Raw genomic sequence first — 13,205 nt, 5'->3', positions numbered from 1 at the left:
TATAATCTGATCATTAAGAAGCTCATTTATGTACCACCCTTAAACTATTTTTTAGCACACACACTTTTGTACATGGGCATGCATGTCATGTGCATGTGGAGGACAGATGGCAACTTTCAGAACTTGGTTCTGTCCTCTCACCATGTGTGTTCTATCAAATGGAGGTCATAGGCTGTTGCGGGTTACCCTGCTCAGACACCCTTTGGGGGAGGGGGTGAGAAGAGGCAGCACCAACTACTAGGCACTGGAAGTCAGTGAATTGCAGCAGAGTGTGCTGCAGAGTTGTTTATTAAGTAAGTTAGACCTGCCTTTATACGCACGCACTCCCAAGCCCCTACTAGATCAGGCTGCTGCGCTATCCCCTCCTCATTGGTGTCTCTGGGTCAGGTGTCTCTCCTTCAGCAGTCTCTAGGCTTTAAGGCAGCTTGGTGGCTTGGCTCAGGGAGGAAGTGGCTGTTGTGCTTGGTGCATGCACATGCTCATGTGGGCTGGCCTGGGCACCAGGGGCAGGACGATTGTGGCATGGGTAGGCTGGCCACAGTTTCTCCTACAACAGGCTTGGCAACAAGCATCCTTACCTTCTAAGCCATCTTGCCAGCTTTCATTTATGTACCATATTTTATGAAGAAAGTATTATATTTACTCATATGTATGTAGTGCAGTATTTGGTAATAGTATTTTGATGTAGAATGATATTTTGTTTGTTTGATTTTTGTATACAGGATAGACAATGAAAGAAACAATCAAGTTAGCGAATCCCGAATTTGGCTTTTGGACTTTAATTTAGTAGATGTGATAGAGATAAATCATTCTTTTCTCCATGCTTGTGGTGGAAACTTGTCCCTTGTGCATGTAGGCTGGTCTCTACCATTGAGCACCATCTATATCTCATTTATGTAACCTCGAGCATCATTTTCCCCCATGTGAAGATAAGAAAATAATGCTTCTTTGTCTACATCAGTAAAAACATTAAGTGTCTAAAGAATAGGGCCAAACATCCCTGGTAAACTGCCAAATGCTCTTTAGTTATAAAAGGGAATCTCTTTCTCATTCAGTCTCCATACCCAGAAAGACCCATCTGATGTAATTCTATTCCAATTAAGAATATTTTAAAATAAAGTTAATGTGCTGAAAATTGTCAAGGAATTGTTGTATAATCTAAAGAGAAGTGAGATACTTTAAGTGAAACACAGCACAACAAAACAAAACCTAAAAAAGCAAAGAAAACCAAAATTAAGCTGGGCACAGTAGTATATTCCTGTAATATGTGCATAGGGAAAATGGATACAAGAAGCTTGCCATGATTTTGAAGGGATCGTGGGCTAGATAGTCAGTTCTAGGCCAGTCTGTCAAAAAATAAAAATCACCTGAAAACATCCCCCCCCAAATCCTTCTCATTGACAGTAATGCAATAGGCAGGCTCCAAATCAAATACACTTTAAAATTTTTGTTTCACCATTGAAAACCAATAAAAACATATAGTTGTTATCTCATTAGTCAGTACTAAATCCCTGTGATCCACATAGCACTAGTGTGTAGAACAGAGTTTTACAAACAAAAATATAAGCAGAGTAGTGAGAAATGACTAAATTAAGGTTATGGAGCCAAAGAAGCATTACAAGTATGGATGAACCACACTGGAGAGACAGGAGGAATATTCATGTCTGTTATGCAAAGCGAGTATTAAATTGACTATACTTAAATGTGGATGTATTTAAATTATATTTGTTTGTTTGTTTTGAAAGGATGTGTAGTGGTGCTAGAACTCATACATGCCATAATACATGGGTGGAAGTCAGAAGAAAACTTGTGGGACTTGGTCCCCCACCTTCTACCATGTGTATCCGAGGGACCAAACTCAGATTCCTACTATCTTGATCCATTGCGCCATCTTTCTGATCAAGGACAATCTTTTAAAGTTGTCCAATCTCTAATTTATTGGTTTCTTGCTGGATACCAAACATTCATAAACAACAAAGCTATTTCTGAGGAATGTGAAAAGACTTGAGGGTTTAAATGTATGTGATGTGAGGTGGTAACTCACCCTAGAAACTGGAAAATGCATTAGTGATGGCCTGTAGGAAAGCAGGTGATGGCTCCTCTAGATGGCACTTAAAAGTTATTCATTACAATGAATAGACTGAAGTATCTAAGGGAAAATCTAGTGTCTGTCTTGTTGTAAGTGTCTGGGTCCCTAGCATAATCCAGATGCTTTATACATATTTGTTCATTGATCTTAAGAGTCCTTTTTACCACTAAATAAATTTCCCACAAGACGCTCTAAATATATAAATTATTTCATGCTATTTTTCTGCTTATAAAATGATTTAATCTAAACACAAATGTCTCTGGAGGAGGAAAATAGTAAGGCTGAGATTGAATTACAAAATAGTACCTCTTTTGGGTTTCCTTACCCCACATGTTACAAGTCTTAGCAGGGAGTGGGGAGGTTGGATCACAGTATCTATTTAGGCTTTGCCTGGACATCTAAGTGTTTTGTTCAAACTGAACAAAAGTTTCCGCCATCACAACATTCACCATCATTGTTTTTACTTAGAGAAAACCCACACAATGTGTAAACAGCTGTAGTAAATAGAAGTCTCCTTTTATTAACAATTCCCAAAATTTCTTCTTGGGAATTGTAATCAAGTTATTGAAAATTTAAAGTTTAACATTTCTTCTTGATAGAAATAACAAAGAAAATGTGGTACATTTACACAATGGAGTACTACTCAGTGGAAAAAACAATGGAATCTTGAAATTCAAAGGCAATTGGATGGAACTAGAAGAAACCACCCTGAATGAGGTAACCCAGTCACAAAAAGACAAACATGGTATGTACTCACTCACATATGGATTTTAGACATAGAGCAAAGGAGTACCAACCTGCAATCCACACAGCAGAGAAGCTAGGAAACAAGGAGGACCCTAAGAGAGACATACATGGTCCCCCAGAGAAGGGGAAAGGGACAAATCTCCTGAGCTAATTGGGAGCATGGGGGGAGGGTAGAGGGAGTTAGGAGAAAGAGAAGGGGAGAAGAGGAGGGGAGAGGAGGACATGAGGAAACAGGAAGATCTAGTCAGGGGAAGAAAGGAGGAGATCAAGAAAAGAGATACCATCATAGAGGGAACCATTATAGGTTTAAAGAGAAATCTGGCTCTAGGGAAATGTCCAGAGATCTACAAGGATGACCCCAACTAACAATCTAAGCAATAGTAGAGAGGCTACCTTAAATGCCCTTCTCTGATAATGAGATTGATGACTACTTTACATGCCATCTTAGAGCCTTCATCCAGTGGCTGATGGAAGCAGAAGCAGACAACCACAGCTAAACATTGAACTGAACTCCTGGGATCCAGATGCAGAGATGGAGGGGTGATGGGCAAAGGGGTCAAGACCAGGCTGGTGAAACCCACAGAAACAGCTGACCAGAACAAGGGGGAGTTCATGGACCCCAGACTGATAGCTGGGAAACCAGCACAGGGCTGTTCCAGACCCCCTGAATGTTGGTGTCAGTTTGGAGGTCTGGGCAATCTTTGGGGCCTCTGGTAGTGGATCAGTATTTATCCCTAGTGTACAAATGGACTTTGTGAGCCCACTCCACATAGAGGGATACTCTCACAGCCTAGACACACAGGGGAGGGCCTAGGCCCTGCTCCAAATGATATGACAGTCTTTGAAGATCACTATGGAAGACCTCACCCTCCCTGGGAAGCAGAAAGGGAATGGGATAGGAGGTTGGTGCTGGTGCGGGGCAGGGGAGGAGGGGAGGGAGAGGGAACTGGGATTTACATGTAAAATAAGCTTGTTTCTAATTTAAATTAAATATAATGAAAAAAAGAAATAGCTAATTCCTATAAGCTTCTTGTTTGTTATAAAGATAATATTTTTCCTACAAGACAGCAATTTTTATATTAATTCTATGTTTTGTTCAGTAAGTTCTGTTATAGTTGGAATCAATAGTAAGTTGCTTTATGGTAAATACAAGTAGTGAATACAGAGGTCATGTTTTCTTCTTCTATTTTATTTTAATCTAATTTTTTGTTGAGACAGGCTCACCTAGAGCCCAGGTGAGACTCAAGCTCTCTGTGTTCTAAGGCTACTCGTGAGCTCTTGATCTTCCTACTTTGACCTCTCAATTGCTGGGATTTACAGGCTTGCGTCACTGCCATCCTGTTTTTTGTTTTTTGGGATTTGTCCTTGCTAGCTCTGCTTTTTCCTAACCAGCTCCATTTCAACTGGAAGAAGATAAAGTTAATCCTTTGGTCCAACAATCTCAGCTGTTTTTCCAGGCTAGGCTGATTTTGGGTCTGATTTTGAAATCAAATCTAGACTTTTTGGAATGGACTGGGCTTGATGCACATTGCAAAACTGCTCATTAGGGAAAACATTCTGAATAGAAAGGACATGCTTACTACCTTCAACTATTCAAAGAGATTCCACAAACACATAGGAGAATTGTTCTGTCACTGAGGGAGTAAAATGTGAATTAGTAGGTAGAAGTTTTACAAAGTCCGTTTTTTTTTTTTTTAAGAATATTCATGGGATTTCCCGGTAGGCTTGACTTCCTGCTGACAGTGAAATTCCTGTCACTTGGTGAGCTCAGGTAGACCTTTAAGGATTATGTGCTCCTGATAACTGAAGAGATTTCATTGTTGTTGTGAACGTTGACCTGAAAATGTTTAAAGTGGCTTCTGCCTTCAGACTTTGAGACTCTCTTCCAAATCTTCCCTCAGCGGATTTTGTCCCAAAGGATCAGAAGTTATAGAGTAACACACCACTTGGACAAACAAGTTTTTGAGTGACTCTGATATACAGGATTCCCTATTCACTCTTTAAATATATGGATATTGCAATATGCTATAAGATATAGTAACATGTTAAATACTTCCAATCCTTTAGGAATAATGTATGATTTATTTCTAAGACATCACTGTGTATGGTGTTTATTGTGATTCCATATTATTTCTGAGAAATGTTAGAAAGCTTAAGAACTACTAACTTTGTTTAGCATGGAATTGTTTGGATCAAAGTGTATAGCACATATCCATGATTCTTGAATTCCACCCTCTTGAGTTCTTATCTGACTCTGAGACATACCACATGTCTTGTAATGAAATTTCAGCATTATTCCTTCCTAAAATAATTCTGTGTTACTGTTAGGGTTCAAACATTTTACAGAGTCATCTATCCAAATTAGATCATAACAGACATCCTCTCCACCACTTTGAGGGCATGGATGTAAAAGTGAAGGACAGTTATTTTGTTAACTAGACTTAGAAAACTGGCTGGAGAATAAGCTTAGTCCAAACATTTAATAAGAGTTTTTCTGTTTGGTGAAGATCCAGTCCACCATATCAGTCTCCAACAGGGTGCACTGTACAAGAAATTGAAGTGTAACTGTAATTTTAATACTGTTATGAGTTGGGTTTTTTGTTGTTTTTCTGAGACAGGGTTTCTCTGTGTAGCTTTAGAGCCTCTATGGCACTCTCTCTGTAGACCAGGCTGGCCTTAAAATCACAGAGATCCACCTGCCTGTGCCTGCCAAGTGCTGGGATTAAAGGCATGTGCCACCACTGCCCAGGTTACTGTTATAAATTTTAATGTAAATACTTGGGGGGGATAGAAGTTTTCCAAATGGGTCACAACCCACAGGTTGGGAACCACTGATCTATGGGATGGGAATGCAGCTCAGATCTTATTTTGGATCCCTAGTACCTACACAAAAAGCCAACAAACCACGTGCAGCATGTGCGTGTGATCTCAGTTTCAAGGAGTCAGAGACAGGTGAATCTTTGGAGCTCATAGGATAGTCAACCTAGTAGAATTGATAAATTCCAGGTTAAATGGAAGATCCTATCTCAAAAAAAAAACACAAAAGGAGGGTGGTTAACCTGAAATCGACCTTTGACCTCCACATATATACACATATATACATGCATGTACACCTGCGCACACATGTGCATGCACCCACACAAACACCTACACGCATGGTGTAGGCATGCCTACATACACAAGAATAAAATAAAATTAAGGAAGCTCCATAAATTAATGCTTACTAATGGTTTATTTATTTGCATATTTATGGGAATTGTTTGTTGGAGACAGTCTCACTTTGCAGTCCATGCTGGCCTGAAAACTTGCAGCAACCATCCTGCCTCTGCCACCCAAGCGTTGAGATACAGACTTTGAGCCACTATATTTGGTTTACCTGTGACATTTTCATGCATAATTATCTTACCACATAGCTATCAGTAACCCAATTAGTGTTCTAGCTACATTACTTAGTGACACTTTTATCTGTGGATTATTGTCATGGGCGCTTTGTGTGTGCTAGTTATGCATTTTTTTTCTTTCCAGGATGCTGAATAATAAAGTCAAGAAAGTATTGAATTTTCTCTATAAATAATATTTTTGACTTATTATTTGAAAATTTACTATAATTTTACAGTATATTTTTATCATATTCATCCACCACTACTCCTCCCCCCCCATCCCCAGTGCTCCACAATGCTTGACCCCTTCTCTCCATTAGCTGCTTTTGTCCTTTTGTTTTCATTTTTCTTTTGCAATGTTAGGGGTTGAACTCAGAGCCTTGCTCATGCAATGCAAGTGTTCTACCAGTGAGCTGCATCTAGCCTAAAGTGTTGCATTTAATAGAATTGTCACGCTTTCTTTCCACGGGGCCTGCATTTATTGTTACCAAGACATTGTTGTAGATTCTGTGAGCACGAGTGCTCCACTCTAATCCAGAATTCTTTGTTTTTTTTTTTTTTTGAAAACACCAAACGGGATATTGATTTAAGAGTAACAATTCAGTCTGGGGTCGTTGCTATGGTGGTTATGAGGTAGTCACTTCTGCTAGAAGAACTAGACATCTCAAGGGTAAGGAAGACTTCAGAATTTAAAAGGAACTAAAATTTTAGGCTCTATTATCAAAGGCCGATTGACATAAGTGAAGTTCTTAATATCACAATGAATACTAAGTATAATAGAAACATAAAATCACAGAGAATGGAATTTATACTCACTACTTGAAACTTCAATACAAAATTTCTCTGCAAAGATATGGGAAGAGCTTATATTAAATTCACTTGGTTAAAGAGTTAGACTATCTAAATAAAAAGACTATAGGACCAGATATGAGAAACCCCCTTTGAAATTAATTAAGGGAGTCCAACATACTCCCAAAACAATATAGGCTATTGAAGTTGCCCTTGGTTGCTGCCCAGAACTTGAATGTAAGCCCCTGTTGCTGAAGATATCATGTACTTGAGACATAGGACTTAAAGGAATCCAGCTAGATATGACCTGGATTCTCCTCCCTGAGGACTAGCTTTCAGAGAAGCAGAAAGCTCTGCTCTATCACTGAGCTACAACTAGTAAGCATTGCATTTAATAGAATTATATAGTGACACTTACATCTTGGTGTTAACAAACAGCTGTTTAATATAGTTAAGGACAATTTAATAGGAGAGGGAGTTAGGAGAAAGAGAAGTGGAGAAGAGGAAGGGAGAGGAGGACAAGAGGTAGTAGGAAGATCTAGTCAGGGGAAGAATTGAGGAGAGCAAGAAAATAGATACCATAATAGAGGGAGCCATTATAGGTTTAAAGAGAAATCTGGCACTAGGGAAAGGTCTGGAGATCTACAAGGATGACACCAACTAACAATCTAAGCAATAATGGAGAGGCTACCTTAAATGTCCTCTCCCTATAATGAGTTTGATGGCTACCTTGTATGCCATCCTTAAGCCTTCATCCAGTAGATGATGGAAGCAGAAGCAGACAACCAAAGCTAAGCACTGAGCCAAACTCCTGGAATCCAGTTGCAGGGAAGGAGGCATGATGAGCAAAGGGGTCAAAACCAGGCTGGAGAAACCCACAGAAACAGCTGACCTGAACAAGGGGTTGCTCATGGACCCCAGACTGACAGCTGGGAAACCAGCATAGGACTGATCCAGACCCCCTGAACGAGGAGGTCAGTTTGGAAGTCATCCATACCGGAAGGAGAATTTTCAGGAATGTTGCTGTCTTGTGATCGCTCATGTTCCTATAAGTTATCCCTCTCCCATTGCTGGTAATTATTTTTTGTCAAGCTGACACAAACTGGAGTCACTTGAGAAGAAGGAGCCGTAGTTGAAGGATTGCTTTCATTAAATTGGCTTGTGGTCACATCTGTAGGTTTTTCTCTAGATTGATAGTTGAAGTGCGATGGCCACGCCCAATGGTGGCAGTGCCGTGTCTACTTAGGTACTCCTGGGCTGTATAAGAAAGCAGGCTAAGGTAGAAATGGGGAATAACACAGTATTTCTTGTTCCTCTGTGGCCTCTGCTTTCCGTTCCTGCTTCCAGGTTCTTGTCATGAATTCCTGTTCTAACTTGCTCTCATGATGGACTGTAAGCTGTAAGATGAAATACCACCCCACCAATCTGAATTTGTTCATGGTGTTTATCATAGCAACAGAAAGCAAACTAGGACACCCAAGATCCTGTCAGTAAGCCCAATAAATACATTGGTTCACCAACATAAATATGTATCGAATTGTTAGTTTGGTCTGTTATTAGTGCTTTATCTGAGGTCAGTAGACATTTGTTCACATCTCCCCAGGAAGAGTTCATGCAACAATACACATGCCAATACACTCTGTATTCCCAGTCTAGCCCCTGTCTCCTTTCTTTGATTTTCCCTTTGTTTTTCTGTTTTGGATACCAAGATTAACCCTGAAGCCAGAGTGTCCTGAAACTATAGACAAGCTGTGGTCAAACTTGAAACAATCCTCCTGCACCAGCCTGTGGTGCTGAGATTATAGGCATAAACCACCATGCTCAGTGTTCCAATGTTTTTTTTGTCGTTATATAATACCACCATGTATGGTTTCTTATTGAAGAAATAATAGGTTGGGGGACAGCTTTTACAGTCTAGGAATTTTCGATAACCAAAAATTTCATCCCCTTCTACTAAAAATGTTTGCATCATTAAAAAAAGAGGAAACAAGAATAAAGTTTAGATTATTCACACCATTAGTTCTTTGGTACTAGTTTTATTGCATTTCAAATGACATTGTCTTGGTTAAAGGTATTTTTAAATTTATGCACCTGAACTCATTTTCCTCTCTGCTTTTTAGTGATTATTTGTATTCAACTAGGTCAATGTTTATTTTGAATGAACTCGGGGTTTCTTAACCTTTTATTGTTTTTCCAATTAAGATGTCTGATAATTATCTGAAAATAGAAGACACAAAAGTCACAAGGTTGAATAAGAATGAATCCTTTAAAATATTTCATTTGCCCAGCGCCTCTTTTATGTTTAGAAAAATAGCTTTGTGTGCTCTAAACAGACTTTACAAGTGATCTTTTCCTCTGACCCACTGCATCAGAGGGGATAATAGGTTGTACAATTTTTCATATAGGGCTGAAGTATTTGAAATGATATGTAATAAGAAAAAACACATTTAGAAAGCAAAATACGTGTTTGTGAATAAACTAGGAGAGCATGTAAATACCAAACATGCTGTTAGGAAAAAAAATGATACAGTTCCCTTGAGAAATAAAACATGCTTGAACAATGTATGCTACTGTTTTAGAACCAGTAATAACTGGTAAAATTTACTCAGCAGGGAACATAACAAAGTATAACAAAACAACTACTCTCCACTTTCTGTAGGTCCTTTAAAAGTCAGTTCCAGAAACTCACCGTTTGCAGATGCATTAAATTAAAGACTAACATTTGATAAAGTGAAACGAAGATTTAAAGAAATGGCTTTTCTACAGTGAGTCTGATTCATGCAATTTTATACATTTGTATAATGGAGCAGTATAAGTGGATGAACTATGTCAAATGGCAATAATACTTCACTCAGCTCAAAGGAAAGAGCCCATTTGGACACTGAAGGCCCTCTAAGAAAAGCTTGCTCCCTTTTGAGTTTGACACTGTTGTTAGTCATATTCTATATATATATAGATGAAACTTCTGAATTGTGTTTAGAGCCATCGCTACCCACAGCCAAATTTTTAAGTCAAAGTTGTCCTTTATTTCCTTCATTTCACTCTCTATCTCTCTCTCTCTATCTCTCTCTCCCCACCTCTCTCTGTTTTTGGAAAGCAATAATAATTGTATTGGCCAACATCCAAAATATTTTTTTATGAATGAGGTACTGCTAAGCACTGTATGATTGGCTATCACATTCTCACTACTACTGAGATACTATCATTATTGGGTCCGCTTTACAAACAGGTCAAACAACTTGTCACACCTCTGTTTAAAAATATTTTTAAAGATTACTTTTGTATTATGTATACATATGAGCTCTTGTGAATTTATGTGCACCACACAAACCAAGTATTCTTCACCACTGAGCAATCTCTAGCCTCTTGTATTGCTTTACAGTGTGTGTGTGTGTGTGTGTGTGTGTGTGTGTGTGTGTGTGTGTGTGTGTGTGTGAGTGTGTTTGGGAATGTGTAACTGTGTGTAAAGGTTGCCCACAGAGTTCAAAGAGCTTATCAGATCTCCTATAGTTAGAGTTACAGATGCTTATAACCCATCAAATTTGGTACTGGAACCAAATTGGAGAGTGCTCTAACTGGTGAGCCACACTACATCCTCACATCTTAATTCCTATATTAACCATTCCAAACATTTACTCAGTTTGAGCTATTAAGCATTATACACACTGTTGATTCAGCATCTTGAATTCCTCTTGCCACTGTGCACCACTCACTTACTGTCTCCTACTAAAATGATTCTATCAAGACATTTTAAGGGTTATTTATTTAAGCATCTTCAGTTTTACTCACTAACTGCCTCAATTATCAACCTCTCAGAACCCTGGCCCTTGATTCAAATATTGTAGAGAATGCAATTAATTAAACAAATACCATTATATGAATGAATGCCTGAGAGACACCTTTACCTTTTGTCAGGGATGACTGCACTATCACAAACTAGCTACAATGAATGACGACTAATAAACTTCCCACAGCAGTACGTAGTAGAAGAAAATTTATGAAAGCCTTCTCAGCATCGAGCGTTTTCATGATTGAAGTAACATGTAAGATTTACTCTATTGCCTGTTGATCCCATGTGATTAGTGACAGACTACAAGATTCTGAATATAAATACATTATGACCCTAAAATGTTATAGCAGATGGATTATTTTATTGTACACAAAAGTTTATCTAAATGATATTCAAAGCCGTGCCTTAGGTATTAATTAGAGCTACAAGCTATACAATTTAAGCTAACAAACAATATTGAAACAACATCCAACATTATTTGAGGCATGAACAGAAATAGCCTTTTTTTTATTGTCTTTTCGAGAGAGAAGGTTTCTTTGTGTAGCTTTGGAGCCTATCCTGGCACTCGCACTGTAGACCAGGCTGGCCTCAAACTCACAAAGATCCACCTGCCTCTGCCTCCAGAGTGCTGGGATTAAAGGCTTGCGCCACCAGTGCCAGGCCAGAAATAGATTCTTAATAGCTTGAAATAATAAGTATTTCTAAAGGGATAACATTTTGTGATCTTATCCCTACAATTTCTATTACAACTGAGCTGGGCACGGTTGTGTTCCTATAATCCCAGAATTTGAGAGAACAAAATATGAGGATCACTGCAAATTTGGGCCTAGCCGGGACAACAAAGAAAGATCCTGTCTCAAAAAAAAAAAAAAAAAACAAAAAAAAACAAAAAACAGCTGAAGATCTGGTTCAGCAGTTCAGTGTACCTGCTGCTTTTTTAGAGGACTTGGATTTGATTCTAAACACCTACATGGCAGCTCACAATCACCTATGTAACTCCCAGAAGACCTGACAGCTTCTTCTAACCTCTGTGAGGACCAGGCATGCATGCTCTACACAGACATGCACACAGGCAAAACTCTCGGATACATAAAATAAAAATTAAAAGCAAAACAAAGGCTGTTTTTTATAAAATGATAGTAAGAAAAATGTTAAAACTCCTTTAGCTACAAAGAATGTGAAAAATATCACTCAGTCTCATGAACATATTTAGCCAAGAATGTGTCTTTTAAAGAGATTTATAATCCCCCCCCATTTTTATGAAATCAAAGAATGTTACCATCTTAAGTCGATTCTTTTGCAGATCTAGGAAGGACCTGAGTCATTTGAAGTGCATGTTTGTGTGTGCTATTTCTCCTTGCCACAGTTCTAAAAAATTTATCAGCTGGGAAGGAGAGCTATGTATGTGCTACCTCAAAATCACACTTTGCCTTCCTTTTTTCCCCACACTAGTTAAGCAATATAAAGAGTTTTAATTGACATCAGGCTTTGACCAAGGAGTCATAGGTGTATTTCATACAAATTCAGAGCATACTAAAGTAGTGTCAAAGGGAGGCAAGAAAAGTTAGGTGCGAGGTTGGTAATTAACAAATTCTTGCAAAACTACCATTTGTTTGTTTATACAACAGCAGTGTAGTATAAATGGTTGTCTTACCATTGAAGCATGCGACTGAGGACAAACCTGTTGCCTGTTATAGAATATTCACTTCATCCATTGTTTCTGACATTTTCTTGCTTTTTGTACTTACCTATGTAAAACTCATCAGAATTATACACATGTGAGCTTAATATGTTAACAAAATTTTCACTTGAAGATTCCATGAACCCCAAACACATCGTTATTTCTTTCCTTATCAGAACCTCATTTGAGGGAAGAAGTAATTCACCTTTAAGAGGAAAATCACAATGCAAGGAAAAATGAACTTTAAAAGAGAGATCTGTTAGTTGGAAATCATTTATTGCCTCTATAAAAGTTTAAATAAAAACTCTACAAAAATTCACATTACAATCTGATATGGTTTTAAAGAGATTATATGCTTCAGAGGTAGTACCAGTAAAATGGGATGCAGGATTGCTAGAAGGGATTACTCAGTAAATTAATGCAAAATAAAATTTCAATGGGGAACAATATATACCCAGTATACAATTTAATGGAACAATTATAATTATATTAGCATGAAAATATCCCTTTCTTCTCCCCCCTTGGCAAATCTGTTCTTAATAAAGGCTTGTTTATATCAATTGCAGGTTCACAAGTTAGTAGGCTATTTCATTAGAGCATTACAAAGCATAGCTTGGTAAAGGGCATGGCACAGTGCTGTCTGTCAAGTTTAACACACCTTCAAAAGGAAATCTACCATTTAGATACAACTGCAATGGTAACTCTTAAAAGAACAATATCTTTTTTTCA

The sequence above is a fragment of the Cricetulus griseus genome, chromosome X (genome assembly GCF_003668045.3).
Source record: "Cricetulus griseus strain 17A/GY chromosome X, alternate assembly CriGri-PICRH-1.0, whole genome shotgun sequence".
Classification (NCBI taxonomy): domain Eukaryota; kingdom Metazoa; phylum Chordata; class Mammalia; order Rodentia; family Cricetidae; genus Cricetulus; species Cricetulus griseus.
Note: the sequence above shows the minus strand (reverse complement) of the source record.